This window comes from Pristis pectinata, chromosome 7 (assembly GCF_009764475.1).
Source record: "Pristis pectinata isolate sPriPec2 chromosome 7, sPriPec2.1.pri, whole genome shotgun sequence".
Lineage (NCBI taxonomy): Eukaryota > Metazoa > Chordata > Chondrichthyes > Rhinopristiformes > Pristidae > Pristis > Pristis pectinata.
The window spans coordinates 98,411,096-98,424,386 of record NC_067411.1 but is presented as its reverse complement, the minus strand read 5'-3'; the positions used below and the strand labels follow the sequence as shown (position 1 = coordinate 98,424,386).

Genomic DNA, 13,291 nt, shown 5'->3' with positions numbered 1-13,291 from the left:
AGTTACATTGATTTCTAAACACAAAGCTGCTTTTGGTTCTAGCTTCTGCTGTCCTACTTCTGAATCGGATACAATGGCTGCTACTTGCTTGTGTTCTATGAAACGCCTCAGAAACAGGGTCAGTTTGCATGGGGAGAATCATACAATTGTGGTCTGTTCATTTAGAGATTAACTCAGTTTGGAAAATTCTTCTCTTGGCATAGATTCAGGAGTCAAACCAGAAACATTTTTTTAAATGTGAGTCATTTCTTTTGAAAAATATAAATTTAGATTATTACATAGATTGTGACAGAATTGATGACGAGTAATATAATGCACACAATATAAAATTTATACATTAACTTCTGAATGCTGTCAAGACACTGTAATTTTATCTGTTTGCTGGGTGTTGACCTCACTACCTGTCCCCTCTTCTGTCAACATCTCTTGCTGTATCTCCCACAGATGTTCTTAAGAGAAGACCCTTACAGATAGAAAGTTCCCCAGCCATAGGAGAAAGCTTTGGTATAAGAATAAATGAATTACAATGATCACAAGAGATCACCACATATCGACTTACTGCATCGATTTAATCAAAAAATATTTTAATTAATTTTAATTTCAAGATGCAGTTTATTAACAGTTAATTCTCCTAATTTCTGCTCAGTTTATTTGACATCCGTAAGATGTTTTTGGACATTCTCCATATTTGTTTGCTTTATGTTATTATTGATAGTACTTTGTAGCTCTGTGTTGCTAACAATTATGTTAATAGTTACAGCTATTTATGAACAATAAATATGCAAACTCGTGCCATATTCGTTCATTCAAATAGCGGGAGTAAAATTCGGTGAAAACCTAAAATAAAACTCATGAAAGTTATTCTTAGAGAAAGCAGCACTACTACATAGAATGAATGTATTCACACAATTCCAGTCCCAAGGTGACCTTATTGTATCTACAGAGAATTACTTTCTATAGAAGGAGAAACTCCAGATCATCTTTTTCTTTGCCTGGTAAATTCAAAGTAGAATTTGCAGTGACATTCATCATACCTGGAAACAATGCATTATACAAAAGGTAACAACACATCCTCCAAATTTGCTGTAGGCTTTTATGCTTCTAACAATCCACTGTTATCAAATAGCTTCAATGAAATAAAAAAAATACTCCCTCCCACAAGTTCTCCGGAGCTCAGTGAACTTCCCCATTAACTTGCTGTTTTAATTTATAGCTCTTTGCATATTTTCCCTTCTGAACAGTTGTCATTATCTGGAAACCTGGCCTCCTACAAAGCCATCTTCTGATTGGTCACTGGAAGGTATCTGGGTGTGACCTGAGATGAGGCCTTTTTCTTCGAGTCTTTTCCTTTGAGTGTTTTTGTTTACCAAGAACCGAAAATGTGAGAAAATCATGCTTTGACACACCTCACCACTTTGTGGCAATGCAAGGAATGATCTTCAAAAAGATTGCAGATGGTGGAAATCTGAAATAAAAACAGAAAATGCTGGAAACACTTGGCAGCCCAGGCAACATCTGTGGATCAAGAAACATAGTTAATGTTTGAGGTCAAAGATCGCTGCTGAGTGTTTCTAACATTTTTTGTTTTTATTTGAGGAAACAGATTAATGTATATGTAAATCAGATAATCAAAATTTGGGCACTTTCAAAAACTATTATTAATTAGGTCTCATATTGTATTACCAGCTAAAATGTATTTTGTTTTACATTTGACATTGACCCTTGATGCCATACTATAGATATTTGACTGTCATCCTTTTTTAGGAATGTAGAAATAAATTTCACAAGAATTTTCGCAGACAGAAGAGAATAATTTGCAGCATAGATAATGGAGCTCAAAGAAAGTTATTTTCCTCCCATTATATCTCACTCCTGAAAATACTTACGTTTATGATGCTACTTTACATAGGGACTGGTAACACTCTGGCCTCTTGCCCAAGCAACCAAACTCCAGGTGTGAGATAAGATGTTGAGTGTCTGTAGGAGGCAATGGAGTACATTTTAACTGTCAGCTAGAGGACAACTTCACAAAAGTGCCACCGGCCTGTCTACATTGAGGGCCTGGGCCTTATTACCTTGTTAATGGATGTCCTTTGGATCAGCATAATAATGTCAACTCTGTGTGGAGATATTTGTGGAGGTTTCAACACACGACCTCTTGCCTTCTACTGACCCCTCCTACCTGTTATTGATCACCTATCTTGTACATCTCATTGTACAGCAGGCATGGTAGTGTAGCGGTTAGTGTAACACTTTACAGCGCCAGTTACCCGGGTTCAATTCCGGCTGCTGTCTGTAAGGAGTTTGTACGTTCTCCCCGTGTCTGCGTGGGTTTCCTCCGGGTGCTCCGGTTTCCTCCCACATTCCAAAGACGTACAGGTTAGGAAGTTGTGGGCATTTTATGTTGGCGCCGGAAGCGTGGCGACACTTGTGGGCTGCCCCCAGAAGACTCTCAGTAATGCAAAAAGACATATTTCACTGTGTGTTTCGATGTACATGTGACTAATAAATAAATATCTTTTTCTTATCCATAGTCCATTAGCAGGAAATTCAACTGTTGTGCTTCTGCTGTTGTCCTATCCAAGGAATTTTATTTGAGTAAAGTGTGGGCTTTTTCAGCGTCATAATATTCATCACAATTTCCCAGAGCTGGCTGCCTAAATTTTGATTTGAAAAGCATTTTGATTTATTAAGAAAACCTTTACACTGAGTCACAGAACTAAATGCTAACACCCCAAAATTGAATTGCATAGCATTACGTAATTGAACATTGATTATTTTTTGTGCCCAGAAACACAGCAAAGACCATTTCTGAGTTGCATCGTATTCCTCAGAAAGTCTGGCCATGCACTTCCTCGTAACAGTCACCGTTACATCCACAATGTGATTCCCAGCTCAAAACTGTATGGGATGATGTCATTCCTCCTTTTGAGAAATCTGGAACACATTGTCCTGAGGACGCCTGTCATTGAGCACTCCTGGGACAATGTGATCTCCACAAAGATGCTGCGCAAGTAAATTACTGACCTACATCCTTGGACTCTACACATTGAATGAACTTTCTGCTCTGATCGCCTGCCTCCCAACCCCCAGCCTCTTGATTGCTCAACCGTCTGCCTCCCCCACCCCCTAAAGCAATGCACTAGCGTCCATCTCTCCCATTCCCCATACAATGCGCCAGCTCTCTGTTCCCACCCCACCCTGCTCCCCATACAACATGTCTTGTCACCAAGTAATATGCCAATCTGTTTCCTCCAGCGTGGCAGTGTGTACCCCATTTGCCCAACAAGCAATGTATTAATGCAACACCCACTTCCCAATGAGCCACCTACCACGTGCTGATTCACAGTTGAGCTACACCATGGAAGAAGGCCATTCATCCATATGCTTCTTTGCAACAGCAGTCCATCTATTCCCACTCCCATGCCCTCTCCCCATAACCTTGCAATTATAATTTTTTCTCCTTTCAGGTACATATCCAGTTCCCTTTTGAACACTATGAATGAATTTGCCTCAATTCAATCTGCTCCCACTGCTTTCAGGTTCTAACCATTCACTGAATAAAATGGTATTTCCTTATGCCACTTTTGGTTCTTTTGCTAATCACCTTCATTCTGTGACCTCCAGAGCTCTATGACGTCGTCATCCCATCTCCCATACACACCAAATTCTGACCCTCCCTCTTGTCATCTCCCTTTGTGTGCAACTGGAGTTTTATAAAGTGGGCTAACAACCGGAATATTTATTGGTGCCATTCCAGCTGATCACAGTGGGTACATTTAAATTCCAAGGCATAAACCCTTTTCAGTATATCATATTGTAATTTTGGTTGCAGTATTATTGTGAATTTTACCTTGTATTATCTTGCAGGGGTGGGTAGAAGCCACTCAATGTTGGAGGGACTAGATGGTCACATGATCTACTGAGGAATACCAAAGCATACAATAAGCTAGTAAAGATTCTCATCATAGATAAAATGTAAATTATTGACTTTTTTTTACTATTCACAGTGCTATAAAGACAAGAGATAATAGGGAATTATGTCTGCAGAATTTAGCTCACTTGTAGAAAAGGCACATTGTCATTCGTTAGTTATTGAATATCTGTCTTTATCATGAAATAATTTTAGTATCTTCTACTTTCTATTAACCAATACTGACAATTAAAATAGAGATGCCAGTAGCTCAGTCAAGCTGCCATCTCCTTAAGAATTCTTATTAGTATTCAAACACACAAATAGAAAAAATGTAATTGATATTAATAAAAACATGTATCAAGTTTTAGTGGGAAAAGGCTTAATGAAACGATTCACATTTATGAGTTTATTAGCTTATTAATTGAAATTTCAAACATAAGCTACTGAGGAAGTGGCAAATAATCACACATATACACTCAAATGTCATTTTTTTGTACCAGTTTACATTTATTGTTAAGTGTATGATCAATTATTAGGTGTAAAAGTGACTTAGCCTGTGTGGATACACTAAGTCATTTAGAAATGTTTATAGTGACAAAGTTATTATTGGTGAAATTATAGGTTATAATTAATAATCTATGTCATGTTGCAAGAAATCTTCACTGTTCGAAAAATTAATCATTGATGCTAAGAACAAAAGTTTACTACTTATCATTCTAAGCATGCAACCCTGCTTCCAGCTTCAAATCAAGTTCAGTCTGCAAAAGGTTAATTCAATGAAAGAGAATGCTCCATAATAATTTACATAATAATGTCACTGGTGTACTGTGACAGCTGCACCTCATGGGAGAGAAAGCTGAAGACTCTGTATTCGGAATTTTTAATAATGTAGGAAATTGTTTAAGGACATTGGTAAAGAGTTGTCAAATATCTGGGCAAACTAAGAAGGAAGGAAACCAGATAACATTTGTGGGAAAGAATTATTTCAAGAAAAGTGGATGTTACTTAAGATTTCAGTGAAAAAATGCAACCATGTGCTCGATGTTGGTTAAATCTGGTTTTCAAGCGTGTGGTAGATTGAGCTTTTGGATTATTATATAAATATATCTAGTGTTTAACTATGGCATGTGGCACATTCCTATGCCACAGAGCCTGTTCATTGCTGAACAGGCAACGGAAGCAACATTTCAAATAGGCATTGTAATTCTATTTTTATATTTGATATTAAACCACACAGTCATAAATCTTAATTTATGCAATCTCCTTTGCATCGCTAAAGAAATAGTTTCCTAAACAAAAGCATAAGACAATTCCGTTCAGAGGCTTGCACAGGGAACCTCGCACAGGGACTTAATTAGATATGTAGAGTATGTGAGAAATAGTTTTGTGTGCATAAGCCTAAGATGTAAACAGCGGCAGTATTGTGCATGCAACCCATTGAATAGCTTCATAATTCTCTCAGCAGCGCTGCTGCTTTTGTGTTTTCTTTCCCTCACAAAATGGCGGTGGCACTTCATGTGTGCCAGCAAATGGCTTTCCTCAATTTTCACATGGCACCGTGATTGCTGAGAGTCACTTGATTATTTGTATGCAAATGCGGTTGTAGTTTCCAGCACTTTTAGCAATCTATTTCCAGCAGTCCATGGCGCTGTTCATGCTTTTTAGAGAGGTTGCTTTTTTATATCAAACACAATAAATTGCTTGTAGTAGACTAGTTTCAGTTTATTGCTTCAAATTTTTATGCAAGATTTCCATTTGAAAAGCATCCAGATATATAGTGTAACATATTGAACAGTGTACTTAACAAAATTATTTTTTTATTCAGTATGACAGATGTATCTAGTTACCTTGCAGAGATAAATTGGCTATGCAGGATATGCAAATTATATTTACTATCTGTAGCATTTGCTTTATCTTCTAACACACATATAAGCTCATTCTCTGTCAACTTCAGAAAGCCTATTAACAGCCACATCTAAAATCATAAGTAGAAGAGCATCAAATACTCCACTGTGATTAGATGCAGCTGTAGCATAAGTCATTACAGCAGCATTTGTTTTAGTTAAAATGCTCCCTTTGTATCCAGATGGTTTATAGGATACGACCGCTATCTCAGAGCGATACCGAGCAATACATTCAGAGTAGTCCCAGTTCATTCACTGATCTGTGCTGCACTAACTGACCTGAGCTGAAACAGAAGTAGGGGCCATTGCAAACAATCTGTGCCCATCAGTTAAGGAATATAAAGACACAACCATGGTTTTTGCTTCAAATTGCTCTGAGTAATTGCTATTCAGAATTTTGAATGTGTGGACTTTGGGAAGTATTAGTCTTGACTGTGATGTTCTCCATAATTGAGTTGTCCATTACTCCATTAGACATAAACTATAACAGCAGGAAGTTTATTCTAGATAACATTAGCATATAACACTATACTACAGAATCTGAGTTAGGCTGTAACTTGAATACTCCATACAGGTCTAGTCACCACATTACAAAATAGATATGATTGCCTAAAAAGATACGGAGGAGATTTATGAGCATGTTGCCAAGTATGGAAAATTTTAGCTGTGTGGAAAGATTGGAAAGACTGTGTTGTTTGATTTGGAACAGAAGTAACCAGTGAGCCTTAGATCATTAGATGGGAAATTATATATGAAAATTCTAAGGGGCAGGATTTATGTTTATCTGGAAAGGCAGGGACTGATTAGGAATAGTCAGCATGGATTTGTGAGAGGAATATCTAATTTGGTTGAATTTTTTGAGAAGGTAACCAAGGAGATTGATGAAGGCAGGGCAGTAGATGTTGTCTATGTGGACTTTAGTAAGGCATTTGACAAGATCCCACATGGTAGGATGGTCCAGAAGGTTAAGACACATGGGATCCAAAGCAATCTGGCTAATTGGATCCAAAATTGGCTTAGTGATAGGAGACAGAGGGTAGTGGTGGAAGGATGTTTGTCTGATTGGAAGTCTGTGACTAGTGGTGTACCACAGGGATCACTGCTGGGAACTTCGCTGTTTGTAATATGTATTAACGACTTGGATGTGAATGCAGAAGGTTTGATTAGTAAGTTTGTCGATGACACGGTGTTGTGGGCAGTGACAAAGGTTGTCTAAGGCTACACCAAGATGTGGACCAGATGGAAAGTCGGGCAGAGCATTGACAAATGGAATCTAATCTGTCAAGAATAAGCTGACGCATTTTGCAAAGTTGAATTGAGGTAGGACACATACAGTAAATGGTAGGGTGCTAAGGAATGTTGATGAACAGAGACACCTTGGGGTCGAAATTCAGAGTTCCCTGAAAGTGGCAACATAGTTGGATAGGATGTTGAACAAGGCATATGGTATGCTTACCTTCATAGATGGGGATGCAGAATATAAGACTTGGGGTGTTATGTTGCAACTTTATCAAACACTGGTTAGGCCACACTTGGAATATTGCATGCAGTCAGGTCACCACACTATGGGAAGGATGTGACAGCAATGGAGAAAGTACCAGAGGACATTCACTGGGAAGTCGTCTGGACTGCCGGACTTTAGTTATGGGGAGAGATTGGATAGGCTGAGCTTGTCTTCCTTGGAGTGAAGGAAGCTGTGAGGTGACCTGATATAATGATAGGCATAGGTAGGGAAGATAGTCAAATTCTTCTTCTCAAGATAGGGGTAGCTAAAACAAGAGGGCATCTTTTAAGGTTAGAGGTAGGGATTTTAAAGGAGGTCTAAGGGCAAATTATTTTTTTACACACAGGAAGAGGTTGATGTCTGGAACACACTGCGATAGGATGTGGTGGAATCAGGTAAAATTACTGTATTTAAGAGGCATTTAGATGGACACTTAAATAGGAATAGGAGGATATGTCCTAATGCAGGATTTGCGTAGAAAGACAAATAGGTCGGCATTGGTGTGATGGGCTGAAGGGCCTATTGCTGTGTGGTACAACTTTATGACTCTGTGAAGTGGGGAGATAGTTGGGATGCATAAAATTATGAGTCTGTGAAAAAATAAATTCGAAGGAGCTGTACTCCTTATCAGAGTGTGGTCAAAAACCAGGAGGCATACTTCAAAGGTAATAAGTAAAAGGATTTGGAAGGTCGATAAGGAAACCTTTTCCACCCAGAGGGCTCTGAAACTCGCTGCCTGAAAGAGTGGTAGAAGGAGGAACCTTCAACACATTTAAAACAACATTTGGATGTGCACTTGAAGAACCGTAACCTGCAGAACTTACAGGGCTAATGCTGGAACATGAAAGTCAGCTGTTGTTGACCAGCACGGACGCAATGGGCTGAAAGAATCAGGATCAGAATCAGTTTTTATCGTCACCAACTTGTATGTCGTGAAATTTGTTGTCTAACCATTTCCTGTGTTGTAAAAGATTTTCCATGCTCCTGGCATTTAAAGAATGGCCTCCCAAGTGAAATTCTCAAATGACGTTGGCACAAGTTAAATATTCAAATATTCAATCTTACCATATTTTCCAGGAACTGTCGTAATTTATATGCATCTGATTGATAATCTTATTGCACAATTGACCAAAGCCATTGCACAAAATTAGACCTAGGGTTTATTAATTCAGCAGTTATGTGCTGACCAAAAAAAGCAATGTATGAAAACCGATCTTGTACAACATGTTGTGTAAGTTCGCTCAAAATGAAAATTCAATGAAATTCTTGCTCAGTCATAAGGACCATTTAACAGTATCAGAGACAGCCTGCAAATCATTGATCAATATTCCTCTTCTCAAAACAAACAATATCATTTAGATTAATCATGCCTGCTGTACAAATGGCTATAGAAAGAGAAATAATTGATGCAAAGTTTCTTTTTGACTTTTTGTTACTCGACCTCCCAGATCCTGAAGGAACAGTTTGGTATCCCCAAATTGGCAAAGATGTGATTGAGCACATTGATGGTGAATGTTTTCACTGCCTAAATTCTCTCTCCAATGCAAACTATTTTTGAAGAGTTGGTTGGTTTAGAAAAGATTTTCTTACTAAGAAAATTAGTCTATAAAATTATTATAATATTGATTTTAATATTACATTATATTTCAAAATATAAAATTATATTGTTTTTAGTATTACAAAATTAAGAAAATGAACCTATAAAATTATTATAATACTGATTTAGCAATGGTCCATTGTTGCTTACATGCTCACCATCCTCCCTTTATCCTTGAATCTCCCCTCACAGATAAACCCTTCCGCTACTATTCATGGTCACACCCTCTATCATACCATTGCATCTGGTCTTGCAACTCCAATCATGACAATCATTGACCAAGCACTCAGTTATTCTCTTCTTATTTCATTCTTCCATCATATTCACCTTCCTCCTCCAAACCCAACATGTTTCTGCATCTACCTCTCAAATAAATTTTCTGTCATATCTCTTACCACTGCACCTTCAAATTTCTAAGTGTCTAGTTTCTGGCCCAGTATTCACCATGACATTTTTTACAGCCACTTTTAACTCACATTCCCTTCGATACATTTGATTTCCTTGTCCCCTTTAAGGCCATCACCTTCTCTTATCTTGGCACAGTACACCCTAATCTCCATTCTCTTAAGCCTAACAGACATATGTTTGAACATTTTTTCCAGAAAATTAGCTTAACCATTCATGATCAGATTTGGATCCTGCTTACATTGCTAAAACTGATCATCATTCAAAGATTATCCATGAGTAGTTCTCTTATCCACCACAAACCTAACTCACCCTCTCCTGACTCTCCATAATACACTTGAATATCCAAAGCATTCCACCTGTTATGCTGTGAAAATTTATGCTTATCCAAAACTCTACAACATTATTCAGTCTGTTCCAGGTCTTGTTCATTGAAGTGAAAGTCAAACAAAAAACTGCAGATCCTGGAAGTCTAAAATAAAAACAGAAAATGCTGAAAATTCTCAGCAGGTCGGGCCGCATCACTGGGAAGAGGAACAGAGCTAATGGTATTCCAAGAATTCTTCAAGTTTAAGTTCCTTATCCATCCCATCCCTTCCCTTCAAGCATTCAGTTCTTGAACCAAGTGACAAAATCCTAATCACTGTAGTTTAGCAACACTATGACCACTTTGATCACTTTGCACCAACATGGACTTTTTTTTGTTCTAATTGTGTCCTTTCTTGTAAAAGTTGCGTATAATTTATGTTTAGTTAAAGTTTTTCTTGTGAATGCTGCTTATCTGATGCTGTGTGCTTGTGATGTTGCTGCAAGTAAGTTTATCATTGCACCTATGCACACATGTACTTGTGCATATGACAATAATTCACTTTGACTTTGATCCTTTCTATTGGCCTGGCCCTAGTGTCTGGAATTCCCTTCCTAAACCTTTCCTGCTTTCCACATCTCTCATCCTCCTCGCAATGTCCCTTAAAACCTGCAGCTATTACCAAGACCAGGCTCATCTGCCATGATACAAGTAGGTTGGTGTCACATTTGGTTAGGTTTTTGTTTGATAATGTGCTGGTTGACCTCATTGGAATGGTTCAATATATTAGTGGTGCTTTGTAAATGCAAGTTGCTAGCTAATTGATTATTGAGTGGATTATTGAGCGACTTCATCCCAAAAATAACGGCCTGGGGATATCAATACATTTCTCATTCTCATACCTAGCCAGAAGTAAAATGCAGTCTTGTTTCTTTTCAAATTTTTCAGTGCATTTGCTCCTTTTGTAAGCTATCATTTTTGACAAATCTCTTTGAGGTAGGGTTTTGGGTAATTACCAAAAATTAATGCTTTGTCAAATCCATCAATTCATGCAATGCAGAGCTTTTAATTTTGGCAGTAAGGTTCAATTTAAGATTGCACCTGAAATTCGTGCATGCACCTTGGTCTCATCATTGCAGCATTCAACCAATGCCAACCGCACTATTTAGTGAATTCGCTTAAGTTTATTTGGTATAATTTGCAGAATGCCAACCATTAGCTGAATCTAACTCCATTGATTGAAGTCATTCCAGCAATTCATTAAAGAAGAGGTTTTTTTTATCTCGAGCCACTGAAAGTTTGGGAAGCTTGCCTCAAGCCACATCAGACTTACAACAAGAGCAGCCAACCTGATTTGCTGATGCCATTCTTGATTAGGCTGGTCAGAGGGGTGGAGAGGACGAGTAAGATACTCCATGCTCAGGCATTCAGGAAGCTATCAAGATTGATTCTAAAGTGTTCCCAGGGGTAAGGTACAGTGCCAGAAAAAAAGTTTAATGCCTTTGCACATGCAGTCAACATCAATAAATGCATCAGCAATTCTCATCTCCCAACAAATGCATCACTGCAATCACACATTGCCCCATGGTATATATCTCTATCATTCATCTGACAGTAACCTCAACAATCATTACTCTGCCCTGGTATACATTTGCCTCACCACATTCTTGCACAATTACCACTATCACAACACTTGCTATCTAGATTTCACAGTTTACACACACTTCCAATTACTCAATCACGGCCGGCACTTGAACACCTTGAAACGTTTTATTACATTCCTGCATGAAATTAATTCAAGTAGTTGTTGCAAAATGATTGACCAGAAACAAACAGGAACAGATTTGAAAAGGCATCTTAATGGAGAAGAGAAAGCCAGAGATGTGACGAGATGGACGTTTCAGAGCATAGAGCCAAGGCACTTGAAGGCATTGCCAGCAATGGTAGAGTGATGAGAAGTAGGAAAGGGGAAGTGGCCAGAACTGGAGGATCACAAAGATCTCAGAGCAATGTAAGGATGGGTGAGAGGCTGCAGGGGTTTGAAAATCAGGATGAGAGCTTTAGAATTGAAGCAGAACTATACTGCGAGCCAATGTAGGTCAAAAAATTCAAGGGCGATAGACTTGGTACAAATTAGGACGCAGTCAGCAGAGTTTTTGATGGGGTCAGGTTTAGGAAAGTGGAAAATCAAAGGCTAGGTAGGAGGGCAAAGGAATAGTCAAGACTGACAAGAACAAGGAAATGAAGAAACTTTTGAGAAAGCAAGTTAAAACAGTTAGGATTATAACAATATATTAGAATTTTTTTTTAAATCATCTCAGTATAACAAGAATATTTTCTTGCCCAGCCCCCACCTTTCCCTAGACTGTTTCTTCTAATTCCCACTTGTATGTAATAACAAAATTAAATGCAAGATAATTAGAAGAGGGTAGCAGAAGCCTCTTTATACAAAAAGTTGTAAGGCAACAGATTTTATTTCTGGGGTGAGTGGTGGTTGATATAGAAACTGTAAACATTCAAATTCGATTTGAATGAAGAACAAGATAACAGTAAATGTGAACAGGGCACGTAACATGTGATTAGCGGTATTTACTTCTCTGCAAGGTAAAGGTTGACAATAGATTGGTTCGGACAAGTAGCTTGTGTTGTAAGCTCAATGCATTCCCATGTAGAAGGCTCTCAGCCATTGTCCACGTAGGGCAGGCACGGTAGTGTAGCGGTTAGCATAACGCTTTACAGCTCCAGCAACCCGGGTTCAATTCCCGCCGCTGTCTGTAAGGAGTTTGTACGTTCTCCCCGTGTCTGTGTGGGTTTCCTCCGGGTGCTCCGGTTTCCTCCCACTTTCCAAAAAAAACATACAGGTGAGGAAGTTGTGGGCATGCTATGTTGGCGCCGGAAGCGTGGCAACACTTGCGGGCTGCCCCCAGAACACTCTACGCAAAAGATGCATTTCACTGTGTGTTTGGATGTACATGTGACTAATAAAGAAATCTTATCTTACTTGCAATCACCCTAACTTCACCCATTTTTTAACTATTTAATCCTAGTCATCGCACTTCTATCAAAATTTTCATTTCTTACCTATTGTCCCTTCACTTCTGGAGTTTCCAAAGGGTTATCTTTTACTTCTTTCTCTTTGCCATCTACGTGATTTTCCTTAGCAATACCATCCAGAGACTTGGGGTAGAGTTTGAATCTAGAAGGATGGATGAATTAGGAACAGGGTGGGAATTGTTCCTCCTGATAAACAGCTAATATGACAAACTCGCCAGCCGGGAAATATTTTGCAAAATTTGAGAACAGATTCTAATTGGATTTGAAGGCAATCCATATCTTTGGGTTTCCTACTTGTGCCACAGTCACTGCCCTACCCCCCCCCCCCCTTCAACCCCACACCCACTTTCCACCTGCTCTCTTCCTGGCTCCAAGTACAGAGAAGCCATGACCTCAACTTCCATGTGATAGCTTGTTATGTTTCTGCTCCACCCCAATTCTGAACCCTCACCTTATTCTGTGCTGCCGAACTCTTTGAACATTCAGTTTTCAGAGGCCTAACTTTCTCAAGCAAATAATGGGAAAAATAAAAATAAATAATTTTCTTCATACGACATAAATTTCATGCACTTGCCATCAATTGCAACCATCCTCAGACATTGTC

At 38.6% G+C, this 13,291-nt stretch overlaps 1 long non-coding RNA gene across 1 annotated transcript in view; it reads right to left on the bottom strand.

Annotated features, from left to right (window-relative positions):
- Nucleotides 1-12,831, bottom strand: part of LOC127572714 (uncharacterized) — a 69,629-nt gene extending 56,798 nt beyond the window's left edge. The window contains exons 1-3 of the long non-coding RNA XR_007956660.1: nt 12,715-12,831; nt 3,854-3,922; nt 1,887-1,977 (exon numbers count right to left, since the gene is read on the bottom strand). This is a non-coding gene — a long non-coding RNA (uncharacterized LOC127572714). The remainder of the gene's footprint in view (nt 1-1,886; nt 1,978-3,853; nt 3,923-12,714) is intronic.
- Nucleotides 12,832-13,291: the final 460 nt, after the last annotated feature.